Raw genomic sequence first — 12,224 nt, forward strand, 5'->3', positions numbered from 1 at the left:
GACGGCGCCCCGACGGACAAGGGACGCCACACTCCACCAGACCCCCCGTGGGACCCAGGTCGTACCTCGACACCCAAGGCTGGACCCCACGTCCAAATCTCGCCATCACAGCCCCCCAGCTGGCTGGCATACCCAAATTTTGAAAGGGGCAACTTTTGCCCGAGGCCATCACCCATGACCTCTCCATATCCAGATCCCGCAGCCCGGGGACCAATCCAAACCATGGCTGCTCCAAATCAATTTCCCATTGTAATTTTATTTTACATTTTATTTTACAAATTTTCATTCCCATTGCCAACCCGCAGCTGCAGGGAACAACCTCTACCACCGGTTGTTCTGCCCCTCCCTGCAGTTGATCCAAATTCCCTACAGGGACCAAATCTCCAGAAGCTCTATCTCCCGATCCTCCAAGATCCAAATCCAGCCCGGAGCCAACACACTCCCCCAACTGGTTGTCCAATTTTGGAGCCTCTGTTTCCAAATAGCAGTGTACAGTGAGCGTCCCCTCGGTCATTCCAACCACCTCCTTGGACCAACTCACCTCTTCCCCCAGACTCCTTTGGGCCTGAACAAGCTCTACCTCCATGGGACTGTCACAGGTCTCCAGCCGCTGGATCAAATCATCCTCATCATTACAAATCATTCCTGGCCCCGCCAGGCTTTGATCAATATCCCCAATAAATACCCGGTCCGGCTCTATCGCATGGACCCCCAAAAACTCTACCCCCTCTTGCTCCGCACCACCGCCCTGGTGCTGCACAATTCCAAATTCATCCCCCGGTTGGGGTGTTGTGACATCCACACGGTCCCGATAAACAACCAGGCCAGAATGTGGGAAACATTCCCCATTACAACTCTCACATTCCAAATTTCCTTCCCCGCTCACCTGTGGACTCTCCACGTTTACCTGCAGGCATTCCCCCTCTACCTGTACACATTCCCCATCCACCTGTGGACATTCCCCATCCACCTGTGGACATTCCCCATCCACCTGTGGACCTGCGGTCTCCCCATTTACTTCAATTGCCATTCCCTGTGCAATTCCCAATTTTGCCATTCCCGGCTCCTGAGCCCCGTGCACATCTGCATGGGCCGTACTCTCTCCCATTCCCAATTTAGCTTCCCCCAGCTGCTGTGCCATTTCCCCAATTTTTCCTTCCATACTGTTTTCTAACCCCTCTAACCCATTTTTCACCTCTTTTATCCCGTTGTCTAACCCCTCACCGGTACCCCTCGCTTCGTCCCTCATTACCCCCAATTTTTCACTCCGAGCCCTCGCTTCGTCCCTCATTGCCCCCAATTTTTCACTCCGAGCCCTCGCTTCGTCCCTCATTGCCCCCAATAACTCTCTCTGAGCCCTCATGTCTCCCCGAATTTCTGCAAGGTTTCGCTCACCCTCGGCCCTCTGAGCATCCATTAATTCCTTAAAAAATTTCATTAAAGCCTGGTCGTCTCTCGGGGCCGTCCCATTTGTTCCCGACTCCCCGGTAGGGGAGGGGCATAAGTTGGTGCTCGGGACGAGGGAGGTTCCAAGGCTCACCTCTGCATCAAACTCCCCTATTTCCGGCTCACTCCCAACGCTGACGGAGGCCTCGCTGCGTACTTCCATCTCGTCGACCTCCGACATCCGCTTTTCGGAAGGTCGTTCCCCGCGCGCGTATTTATTTTAATAATTCCTGAAACAAAATTTAAATTTGACGAAGACGCGATATCGCGCTCCGTTTGCCCAATTGATTATCAAATTTCTCCGCCTCAACTATAAAAATTTTGCGTTCGAACGTCGAGCGCAATGTACGCCCGACCGTGTCGATGTCGCCCCGCGGACAAAAAAATTTGTCCGACCGTGTCGATGTCTCGCCGCGGACAAAAAATTTTGTCCGACGGGTTCAAATCCCACTCCTGACACCACTTGTCGCGTAACCGTGATTAACACCACAGTTACGGATGACCGATTTGCGAGACTTTAACTCCCGAGGCGAACACTCAATGGCGGACTCAAGTTCAACACCAACGCGCGGAATGGCGGGACGCAGCGAAGGCTCCGCAACCTTATCTATTAAAATCAAACACCCAGGAAAACTGCGTTCAGATATTATGTACAAAAAGTAATATAAGGGTTTATTAGGAAAAGTAAAGCCAGTGAAAAAGCCCGCCGGTAAATCTAATAACTCTAATAAACCTAAATCGGGACGTCCCCACACGACTGACAGCAAACACAAACGAGGGAGATTAATTACGAAAATAACACGTCTTGTAAAATGTACACAAGGAGCTCGGCTTATCTGTCTTTGTCGTCTTGTATTGTTTGCCGTCCACCCCGGCACCGCTCGGCCCCGATGCACCCACGAGGACTTGCTCCACCAGGCTCCGATCCTCTCGCCGCCCACCAGGTCCGTGCACCACGCTCCAAAGCACCCAACGCAAGCCAGCAGCTTCACACGAGGTCGATCCCCACACAAAGCACGAAGACAGGACCGGAGAGAACGCAGGTGTGACTGCACGTCTCGTCCTTCCAACTCGCTTCTCAATTGCTCACTGCCAAGCTCGAACTCGACTGCGACTGCCCGAAATGGCGTGTCCTCTCCAACTCCAACTGGCGAACTAACTCCGTGTGACTTGCGACTCAAACTCTCTGGTGCCTGCCTGCGTCTGCCCGAACTCAACTCAACTGCCGAAATGGCGTCCGACCGTCGCCTATATTGGTGGCCGATGACGTCACATTGGCGCACTCCTCAGCCAATCATAGCCTCCCAACTCGCCCAGGTCACGCCCTCTGCGGCATGCGACTCCTGACATCTCCCGTCCGTGACCCCGCGGTCCTGGTGTAACACGTGCCAGCGAGGTTGGTAGGCCTTTGAGGTGCGAACGGCGGCGGCCAACCGTGGCGGTGTTTTTGGCCTGGTTTCCTGTCTATCTATTACGAAGTCCTTGTCAGGGAAAGGGAATTATTTAATGTTGCGCTAAGGACCTAACTAATGTTTATGTGGTTTGCAGTGCCATAATGGACAAAGGTTTGACTACTAGGTGAGACTCACAGGGGCGTTACCTTTAATCCCTCACTATTTAACACTCGAACCTCCAGGTAGGTCCACAACCATACATCTTACCCCGACAAACGCCTAGACATCAATAACTTATTACATGTAGAGTCCCTGTCACGACAGCCGAATACCTACCTATTCAGATCTACCTAGCTCTAGATGTTGCTCTACCAAATTCATAACAATATATATATATATATGTATATATATATATATATATATAAATATATATATATTGTGAGAAACCACCTTGTTCTCACCAAATTAGTGCCCCGCCCACCACGTCACGTGACCTCCTTTGAGCCTCACGCGATTGGGTGGCGATTCGGCACGCGATTGGTGGAGGGTGAGAGAGCGGGCCGCCATCTTGTGCGACGGACGTGGCTCGGAGGCGTCGAGTGGAAAATAGAAAAACGGGGATTTTTTAAGCCTCACGACAGCCGAGTTGTGCTGATCGTTTATAGTTCTGTATTTTAAGAGTGAGTAACTCCGGAAGAGAACGAGTGATTCCCGGATATCGTAGATTGGAACTGTGAGTCATATTGCCTGTGTCGTGTTTGGAGCTTCCGGTGCCGACAGTTCCTGCAGGCGTTGTGCTGTGTATTCCACTCTGTTACCATCCATTGTTTCTGAGATCGAGCCAATAAATCATCGTGCCTACCCCTAGAGGCCGGTTAAAACACAGTTGTGTTTATTGAGTTCTCTTTGTCCACCCCGTGGACTACTTGAAGCCCGGACATTAACGTCAGTATTCCGGGCTGGAAGCATTTACCAGCCGGGATCGCGACAATATATATATATATATATATATATATATATATATATATATATATATATATATATATATATATATATATATATATATATATATATATACACACACACACACATATATATATTGTTGCGGTTTTGAGTTTATACAATAAAGGTTAACTTCCCCCTCATAGTTTGGTCACACTACAACACGTAGCCTCGCGATAGTTCAGTTATGTCTTACTAAATGGAAGCATTGTCCTTTTCCTGTGTTAGTTTTGCATTGAGTAGAATAATGAGAGTTAGATCCCTTTCATTGCTTATGCCGCCTCAATACTGTGGTTTTTGGCGCAAATTAACACGAGGCAGGCCTGACAAGTCGAGGCAAGACCGAAGGAAGGTGGAGGAGAAGCCGACGGTAAGCGCAAGTCACCAATCAGTGCTCGAAGGGGGTGGCTTAGCACTGCGTCAAAAGGCGTGATTAGAACATTCGATGGGGCTCAGGGTGTGGCAATAAAACCCTCTGCGAAAAGCCCCCACCCGAGTAGTTTTGGGGAGAGGCGCTTGAAGTAGTTATGGGGAGAGAGGTGTTTGAACACGTTAATTGATTGGTTGAGCTTGAGGCGGATCCTCTCTATTGAGTTACGCGAGTGAGAGCATGCCGTTAATTCATCGTGCTATGAGAAACCGCCAAGCCGGGCGAGAGACGCGTACATTTTCCCACCTGCCTGCTCTGCCCTTTGCTCGAGAGACGCGCTGCAAGGATCCCTCCCACCGTCTGCTTGCCTTCATCGACGGACGTGCTGTGACTGGGGAAAGCCACGCCGGGCGAAGCCGTTCCTGGACGACCAAGTCGGCGCGTTCAGCACATGAACATCATCCTTTCTTCATTGCCCCATGTGAGTGTGATCGGGCCCGTGTTTGGGGATAAGTTAAGACTGCTTAAGTTCTGCTCTGTGTCTCTTCGACTTGTACATAATGGTGTAAATAATCATTAAACCTGTGTTCTTCCTTCTATTCGATCGTCCCCGTCATTTCCATCTATTGACTAAGCATGGCACGAATAAAACAGCTCGAATCGGGTTCCAATACTAGATAACTGCGCGGACCATGTGGCACGCCATCCACTTGGACATACTCCAATTACGCGTGGTTCGTGCGAGGCTTGATCCCCGCTTCCGCAGCGGCGTGAGTACTTAGGTACATGCAAGAATTGTCCCGGAACCCTACCTTGCGTCTGGCTGGGAGGGGCGATTCAAGTCTCTCGGTTGCGATGACCCAAAAAGAACAAGGGGCTTAATCTCCCCTTGGTAAGGGCAGGAGGGTCGCGTGGAAACCGTAACATTTGGTGTCAGGAGTGGGATTGGACTGGGAGTGCGCTTCATGCACTCGAAATTACGAGCGACCGAAATTTAGTACTTAAGATCCAAATTATATTCGTACCATGGCTTGCCAAGGTGGTCGAATGCCGGTGGGGGTAGAAATAGAGGAATAATTAATGACCCAGGACCCACAGGAAGAACTGGTAGACGAAGGGAGAATTGAAGACTGGGCAGTAGCTGGCAAAGAAAATGGCGGTGCTTCACACATTGCGGCGAGAGCTGAGTCCACGGTGCCAGCGGTTTCGGACCTGTACATACTCCTAACTCAACTACGGGCATCCATAGAAATAGCGAGTGACAAATCCACCTGGGACATGAAAGAAATGGGGGACAAATTCACCCGGGAATTGAAAGAAATGGGGGACAAAACCACCAGGGAAAGGAACAAAGTGGGTGGACAAATGGTCACCATGATTAAAAAAGGCGGGGGAGGACATTGGGCGCATGTTGAGCGGGAAGGTCGTGGTGTCGCGCGATGAGGTGACGCGGTGTGAGGAACGCATGGGGAGCGAGCTTGAGCGAGGGACAGCCAAATTGACGGGGCCTATGGAGATCGCAACGCGAGAGGGGAGTGCAGAAGAGCCGACGGTCGCCGAATTGGACGAGAAAATTTCATGCGTGCCGGCGGTCGTCGAATAAATAATTGAAATTAAAGAAACAATTGGGGCTGAAGAAATGGTAGAAGCGGGAAATAAATCACAGGAGAAAGTAATGGGATGCGCACTAAGTCTGTATTCACACCGTGATGCCGTGCTTGCTAACGAAATAAAAAGTTTGCAGGTGCTGGCGGAAAAGGAGGTCCCCAAGGTGAGTAGAAATAATGGCGCGAATGTGTTTGGTGCGAAAGGGTTTTTGGCGCGTTTGGGACAGAGTCGAAACCCGGGCGGTCGCGGAAGTTCCATTGTGTGGTGTAAGAGGGCGACTGGTGCGCGTGTGAGAGAAAAGTGTGCGCCGAAGCGTGTGAGAGAAAAGTGTGTGCTGAAGCATGTGAGAGAAAAGTGTGCAACAGGGTGTGCGATGATTGGGTGTGTAACAGGAGAGTGCACACCCGAGAGTGTAGAAAAAGAGTGTGTGATGACAGAGTGTGTTACAGAGTGTGAGGGAGAATGCACACCGGACTGTGTGCGGGGAGAGTCCGTTACAGAATGTGTGCAGGAGCAATGTGTGCTGATTTCTTGTTTGGCATTGAGGACCTCCATGCATTGTTGAGACAGCACAAGCAGCATGTCCAGAGTAGAATGACCTGGTCTGAATCCAAATTGATGATCGGAGATCAAGCCATTGGAGAAGAGGAAGGATTTCATGTCAGAAGCAATGATTGATTCCATGATTTTGCTGATGATTGGTCGTAGGCTGTTTGTTCTGTAGTTGCAAGGATCTGTTTTTGAACCTTTCTTGTGTAAAGCGGTAGTGTTGGCTGATTTACAAGCAGATGGCAGATGACCTTGAGCAAAAGAAAGGGTGAAGAGAACAGAGAGAGGGTGAGATAGAGCGGCAGAGCAGGATTTTAGAACCCGTGGGCTGATGCCGTCTGTTCCAGTTGCAGAATCAGAGTCGGGGTTTGACAGAAACTTCCCCACTTTGTCAGGAGAGAACGACACAGAGTCCAGGAGCAGTTGGGTTCGACTGGGTAAGGTGGGAACAGAGAGAGATCGGTTTGGGACACAAGATTTTGAGGCAAACACAAAGTTGAGGCATAAAGCTTTTTCACGTGAGGTGTCAGCTGTGTAGCCATTTGAGGTAAGTGGGGGGGGGGGGGGGGGTGGGTGGAGCGGACACAAACACCAGAAACGGAGGGAGACAGGTTTGAGGGTTCAGTCTTGAGAGTTGAGATATACAGTATTGTTTCCTGGCTCTCCTGAGGGTAGACACACACTTGTTCCGAGTTTTTGAAAGGAAATGAGATTGCCTTCTGTTGGATTTGCCTTCCATGAGGCAAAGGCAAGTTATTTCATGGCAACTGCCTCACGACAAGCTTCAGTGTACCATGGATGGGAGGGAAGGGTAAGACAACTGAAGACGAGATGGGATAAATCTGTGCATGAGGAAGAGCAGTTCACTTTGGAAGAATTCCCAGGAGGAGATGATATTAGAGGCAGTAGAGATGGGATACCAGTGCAGATGATTGATCAGACTCGTCAGCACTGAGGAGGCTCTCTGAGAATGGTCAGGGAGATGTCCACTTTAACAAGCACATGATCAGAAGAACCGATTGGAGCAGAAGAAGAGCAGCAGAAATTTGCAGGGAAGTTTGTCATAACCAAGTTTAGAGGAGAAGATACTCCATTGTCTGAGATTCTGGTTGGGAATTTGACAGATTTGTCAGTCCCAGTAGGTGGCAAAAGTCCTTTGCTGAGGTGCCATGGCTGGTGTGAGAGGTAACCACACCCAGCCAGCTGGCATGATGACAGTTGAAGTCACCACATATGAGAAAGAGACAGTTGGGATGAGTGGATATTACTTGGTCCATGTTGTCAGACAGGGAGATGTAAATGGAGTCATCACTGTTTGGAGGACGGTACAGAACACATATGAACAAAAGGTGGGAGCGGAGAGGAAGCTGTACCCAGAGGTACTCCTGGGGGTGAGGTGGAGAGAGGGCAGTGCAGGGAGAGTGAGGAAGAGAATTTTTGATAAAGATAGTAACCCCACCTCCAGGAGGAGGCTCAGGTCTATCATACCCGAGGAGGGAGTAACCAGGAAGAGATATTAAGGAATCAGAGACATCTTGAAAGAGGAAACTTTCTGTTAAGCAGATTACGTCTGGTTTGTCAGAAGCAACCTGTATGGAGAGATCAATCAGGTTTGAGAGAAGGCCCCGGATGTTTGAGGTCCGTTCCGTTAATGAGGCGAGAGGGGGAGCATCGGGTACAGGACAGGGAAGGGGAGGGGTAGGGTTAGATGAAGGGGGAGAGGGGGAGGTAGGGAGAGCAGTTGATAATGTGTCAGAGATTGCAGAAGAGTCAGGAGAAAGGGAAGGATGAGAAGGGCAAAAGGTTTGATGGTGATGGGATGCAGCACTGTGAGGTGTTATTTGAGGTGGGGCAGAGCAAAGTAGAAGGTTGGAGGAGGTGGAGGTATGTGATGGAAGGGAGAGGAAGTGGGGAGGAAATCCCCGTCAGAAAGGAGATTCCTGTTCTGAAAGTTTATCAGGAAGGTGCTTTCTGTTCTGAAGGCTTATCAGAAAGGTGCTTTCTGTTCTGAAAGCTTATCAGGAAGGTGCTTTCTGTTCTGAAGGCTTATCAGGAAGGTGCTTTCTGTTCTGAAAGCTTATCAGGAAGGTGCTTTCTGTTCTGAAAGCTTATCAGGAAGGTGCTTTCTGTTCTGAAAGCTTATCAGAAAGGTGCTTTCTGTTCTGAAAGCTTATCAGGAAGGTGCTTTCTGTTCTGAAGGCTTATCAGGAAGGTGCTTTCTGTTCTGAAGGCTTATCAGAAAGGTGCTTTCTGTTCTGAAAGTTTATCAGGAAGGTGCTTTCTGTTCTGAAGGCTTATCAGGAAGGTGCTTTCTGTTCTGAAAGCTTATCAGGAAGGTGCTTTCTGTTCTGAAAGCTTATCAGGAAGGTGCTTTCTGTTCTGAAAGCTTATCAGGAAGGTGCTTTCTGTTCTGAAGGCTTATCAGAAAGGTGCTTTCTGTTCTGAAAGCTTATCAGGAAGGTGCTTTCTGTTCTGAAAGCTTATCAGGAAGGTGCTTTCTGTTCTGAAAGCTTATCAGAAAGGTGCTTTCTGTTCTGAAGGCTTATCAGAAAGGTGCTTTCTGTTCTGAAAGCTTATCAGGAAGGTGCTTTCTGTTCTGAAAGCTTATCAGGAAGGTGCTTTATGTTCTGAAGGCTTATGAGGAAGGTGCTTTCTGTTCTGAAGGCTTATCAGAAAGGTGCTTTCTGTTCTGAAGGCTTATCAGGAAGGTGCTTTCTGTTCTGAAAGCTTATCAGGAAGGTGCTTTATGTTCTGAAAGCTTATGAGGAAGGTGCTTTCTGTTCGGAAAGCTTATGAGGAAGGTGCTTTCTGTTCTGAAAGCTTATCAGGAAGGTGATTTCTGTTCTGAAAGCCTATCAGGAAGGTGCTTTCTGTTCTGAAAGCTTATCAGGAAGGTGCGTTCTGTTCTGAAAGCTTATCAGGAAGGTGCTTTCTGTTCTGAAAGCTTATCAGGAAGGTGCTTTCTGTTCTGAAAGCTTATCAGGAAGGTGCTTTCTGTTCTGAAAGCTTATGAGGAAGGTGCTTTCTGTTCGGAAAGCTTATGAGGAAGGTGCTTTCTGTTCTGAAAGCTTATGAGGATGGTGCTTTCTGTTCTGAAAGCTAATCAGGAAGGTGCTTTCTGTTCTGAAAGCTTATGAGGAAGCTGCTTTCTGTTCTGAAAGCTAATCAGGAAGGTGCTTTCTGTTCTGAAAGCTTATCAGGAAGATGCTTTCTGTTTTGAAAGCTTATCACGAAGGTGCTTTCTGTTCTGAAAGCTTATCAGGAAGGTGCTTTCTGTTCTGAAAGCTTTTGAGGAATGTGCTTTCTGTTCGGAAAGCTTAGCAGGAAGGTGCTTTCTGTTCTGAAAGATTATCAGGAAGGTGCTTTCTGTTCGGAAAGCTTCGCCGGAAGGTGCTTTCTGTTCTGAAAGCTTATGAGGAAGGTGCTTTCTGTTCTGAAATATTATGAGGAAGGTGCTTTCTGTTCGGAAAGCTTATCTGGAAGGTGCTTTCTGTTCTGAAAGCTTATCAGGAAGGTGCTTTCTGTTCGGAAAGCTTATGAGGAAGGTGCTTTCTGTTCTGAAAGCTTATGAGGAAGGTGCTTTCTGTTTGGAAAGCTTAGGAGGAAGGTGCTTTCTGTTCGGAAAGCTTATGAGGAAGGTGCTTTCTGTTCTGAAAGCTTATGAGCAAGGTGCTTTCTGTTCAGAAAGCTTATGAGGAAGGTGCTTTCTGTTCTGAAAGCTTATCAGGAAGATGCTTTCTGTTTTGAAAGCTTATCACGAAGGTGCTTTCTGTTCTGAAAGCTTATCAGGAAGGTGCTTTCTGTTCTGAAAGCTTTTGAGGAATGTGCTTTCTGTTCGGAAAGCTTAGCAGGAAGGTGCTTTCTGTTCTGAAAGATTATCAGGAAGGTGCTTTCTGTTCGGAAAGCTTATGAGGAAGGTGCTTTCTGTTCGGAAAGCTTATGAGGAAGGTGCTTTCTGTTCTGAAAGCTTATGAGGAAGGTGCTTTCTGTTCGGAAAGCTTATGAGGAAGGTGCTTTCTGTTCGGAAAGCTTATGAGGAAGGTGCTTTCTGTTCGGAAAGCTTAACAGGAAGTTGCTTTCTGTTCTGAAATCTTATCAGGAAGGTGCTTTCTGTTCTGAAAGCTTATCAGGAAGGTGCTTTCTGTTCTGAAAGCTTATCAGGAAGGTGCTTTCTGTTCTGAAAGCTTATCAGGAAGGTGCTTTCTGTTCTGAAAGCTTATCAGGAAGGTGCTTTCTGTTCTGATAGCTTATCAGGAAGGGGCTTTCTGTTCAAAAAGCTTATCAGGAAGGTGCTTTCTGTTCTGAAAGCTTATCAGGAAGGTGCTTTCTGTTCTGAAAGCTTATCAGGAAGGTGCTTTCTGTTCTGAAAGCTTATCAGGAAGGTGCTTTCTGTTCGGAAAGCTTATCAGGAAGGTGCTTTCTGTTCGGAAAGCTTAGCAGGAAGTTGCTTTCTGTTCTGAAAGCTTATCAGGAAGGTGCCTTATGTTCTGAAAGCTTATCAGGAAGGTGCTTTCTGTTCTGAAAGCTTATCAGGAAGGTGCTTTCTGTTCTGAAAGCTTATCAGGAAGGTGCTGTCTGTTCTGAAAGCTTAGCAGGAAGTTGCTTTCTGTTCTGAAAGCTTATGAGGAAGGTGCTTTCTGTTCTGAAAGCTTATGAGGAAGGTGCTTTCTGTTCTGAAAGCTTATCAAGAAGGTGCTTTCTGTTCTGAAAGCTTATCAGGAAGGTGCTTTCTGTTCTGAAAGCTTAGGAGGAAGGTGCTTTCTGTTCTGAAAGCTTATCAGGAAGGTGCTTTCTGTTCTGAAAGCTTATGAGGAAGGTGCTTTCTGTTCTGAAAGCTCATCAGGAAGGGGCTTTCTGTTATGAAAGCTTATCAGGAAGGTGCTTTCTGTTCTGAAAGCTTATCAGGAAGGTGCTTTCTGTTCTGAAAGCTTATGAGGAAGGTGCTTTCTGTTATGAAAGCTTATCAGGAAGGTGTTTCTGTTATGAAGGCTTATCAGGAAGGTGCTTTCTGTTCTGAAAGCTTATCAGGAAGGTGCTTTCTGTTCTGAAAGCTTATGAGGAAGGTGCTTTCTGTTATGAAAGCTTATCAGGAAGGTGCTTTCTGTTCTGAAAGCTTATCAGGAAGGTGCTTTCTGTTATGAAAGCTTATGAGGAAGGTGCTTTCTTCTATGAAAGCTTATCAGGAAGGTGCTTTCTGTTATGAAAGCTTATCAGGAAGGTGCTTTCTGTTCTGAAAGCTTATCAGGAAGGTGCTTTCTGTTCTGAAAGCTTATGAGGAAGGTGCTTTCTGTTATGAAAGCTTATCAGGAAGGTGTTTCTGTTATGAAAGCTTATCAGGAAGGTGTATTCTGTTCTGAAAGCTTATCAGGAAGGGGCTTTCTGTTATGAAAGCTTTTCAGGAAGGTGTTTCTGTTATGAAAGCTTATCAGGAAGGTGCTTTCTGTTCTGAAAGCTTATCAGGAAGGTGCTTTCTGTTCTGAAAGCTTATCAGGAAGGTGCTTTCTGTTATGAAAGCTTATCAGGAAGGTGCTTTCTGTTCTGAAAGCTTATGAGGAAGGTGCTTTCTGTTCGGAAAGCTTATGAGGAAGGTGCTTTCTGTTCGGAAAGCTTATGAGGAAGGTGCTTTCTGTTCGGAAAGCTTAACAGGAAGTTGCTTTCTGTTCTGAAATCTTATCAGGAAGGTGCTTTCTGTTCTGAAAGCTTATCAGGAAGGTGCTTTCTGTTCTGAAAGCTTATCAGGAAGGTGCTTTCTGTTCTGAAAGCTTATCAGGAAGGTGCTTTCTGTTCTGAAAGCTTATCAGGAAGGTGCTTTCTGTTCTGAAAGCTTATCAGGAAGGGGCTTTCTGTTCAAAAAG

At 47.5% G+C, this 12,224-nt stretch overlaps 1 long non-coding RNA gene across 1 annotated transcript; it reads right to left on the reverse strand.

Moving 5' to 3' along the window:
• Window positions 1–2,084: 2,084 nt before the first annotated feature.
• On the reverse strand, window positions 2,085–3,215 carry LOC144888981 (uncharacterized). Its single transcript, XR_013621506.1, has 2 exons — window positions 2,665–3,215; window positions 2,085–2,628 (listed from the first exon to the last, which is right to left on the reverse strand). It is a non-coding gene; the product is annotated as an uncharacterized LOC144888981 (long non-coding RNA).
• Between the last annotated feature and the right edge of the window lie 9,009 nt (window positions 3,216–12,224).

This window comes from Myxine glutinosa, unplaced genomic scaffold, assembly GCF_964187855.1.
Source record: "Myxine glutinosa unplaced genomic scaffold, kmMyxGlut1.1 SCAFFOLD_414, whole genome shotgun sequence".
Lineage (NCBI taxonomy): Eukaryota > Metazoa > Chordata > Myxini > Myxiniformes > Myxinidae > Myxine > Myxine glutinosa.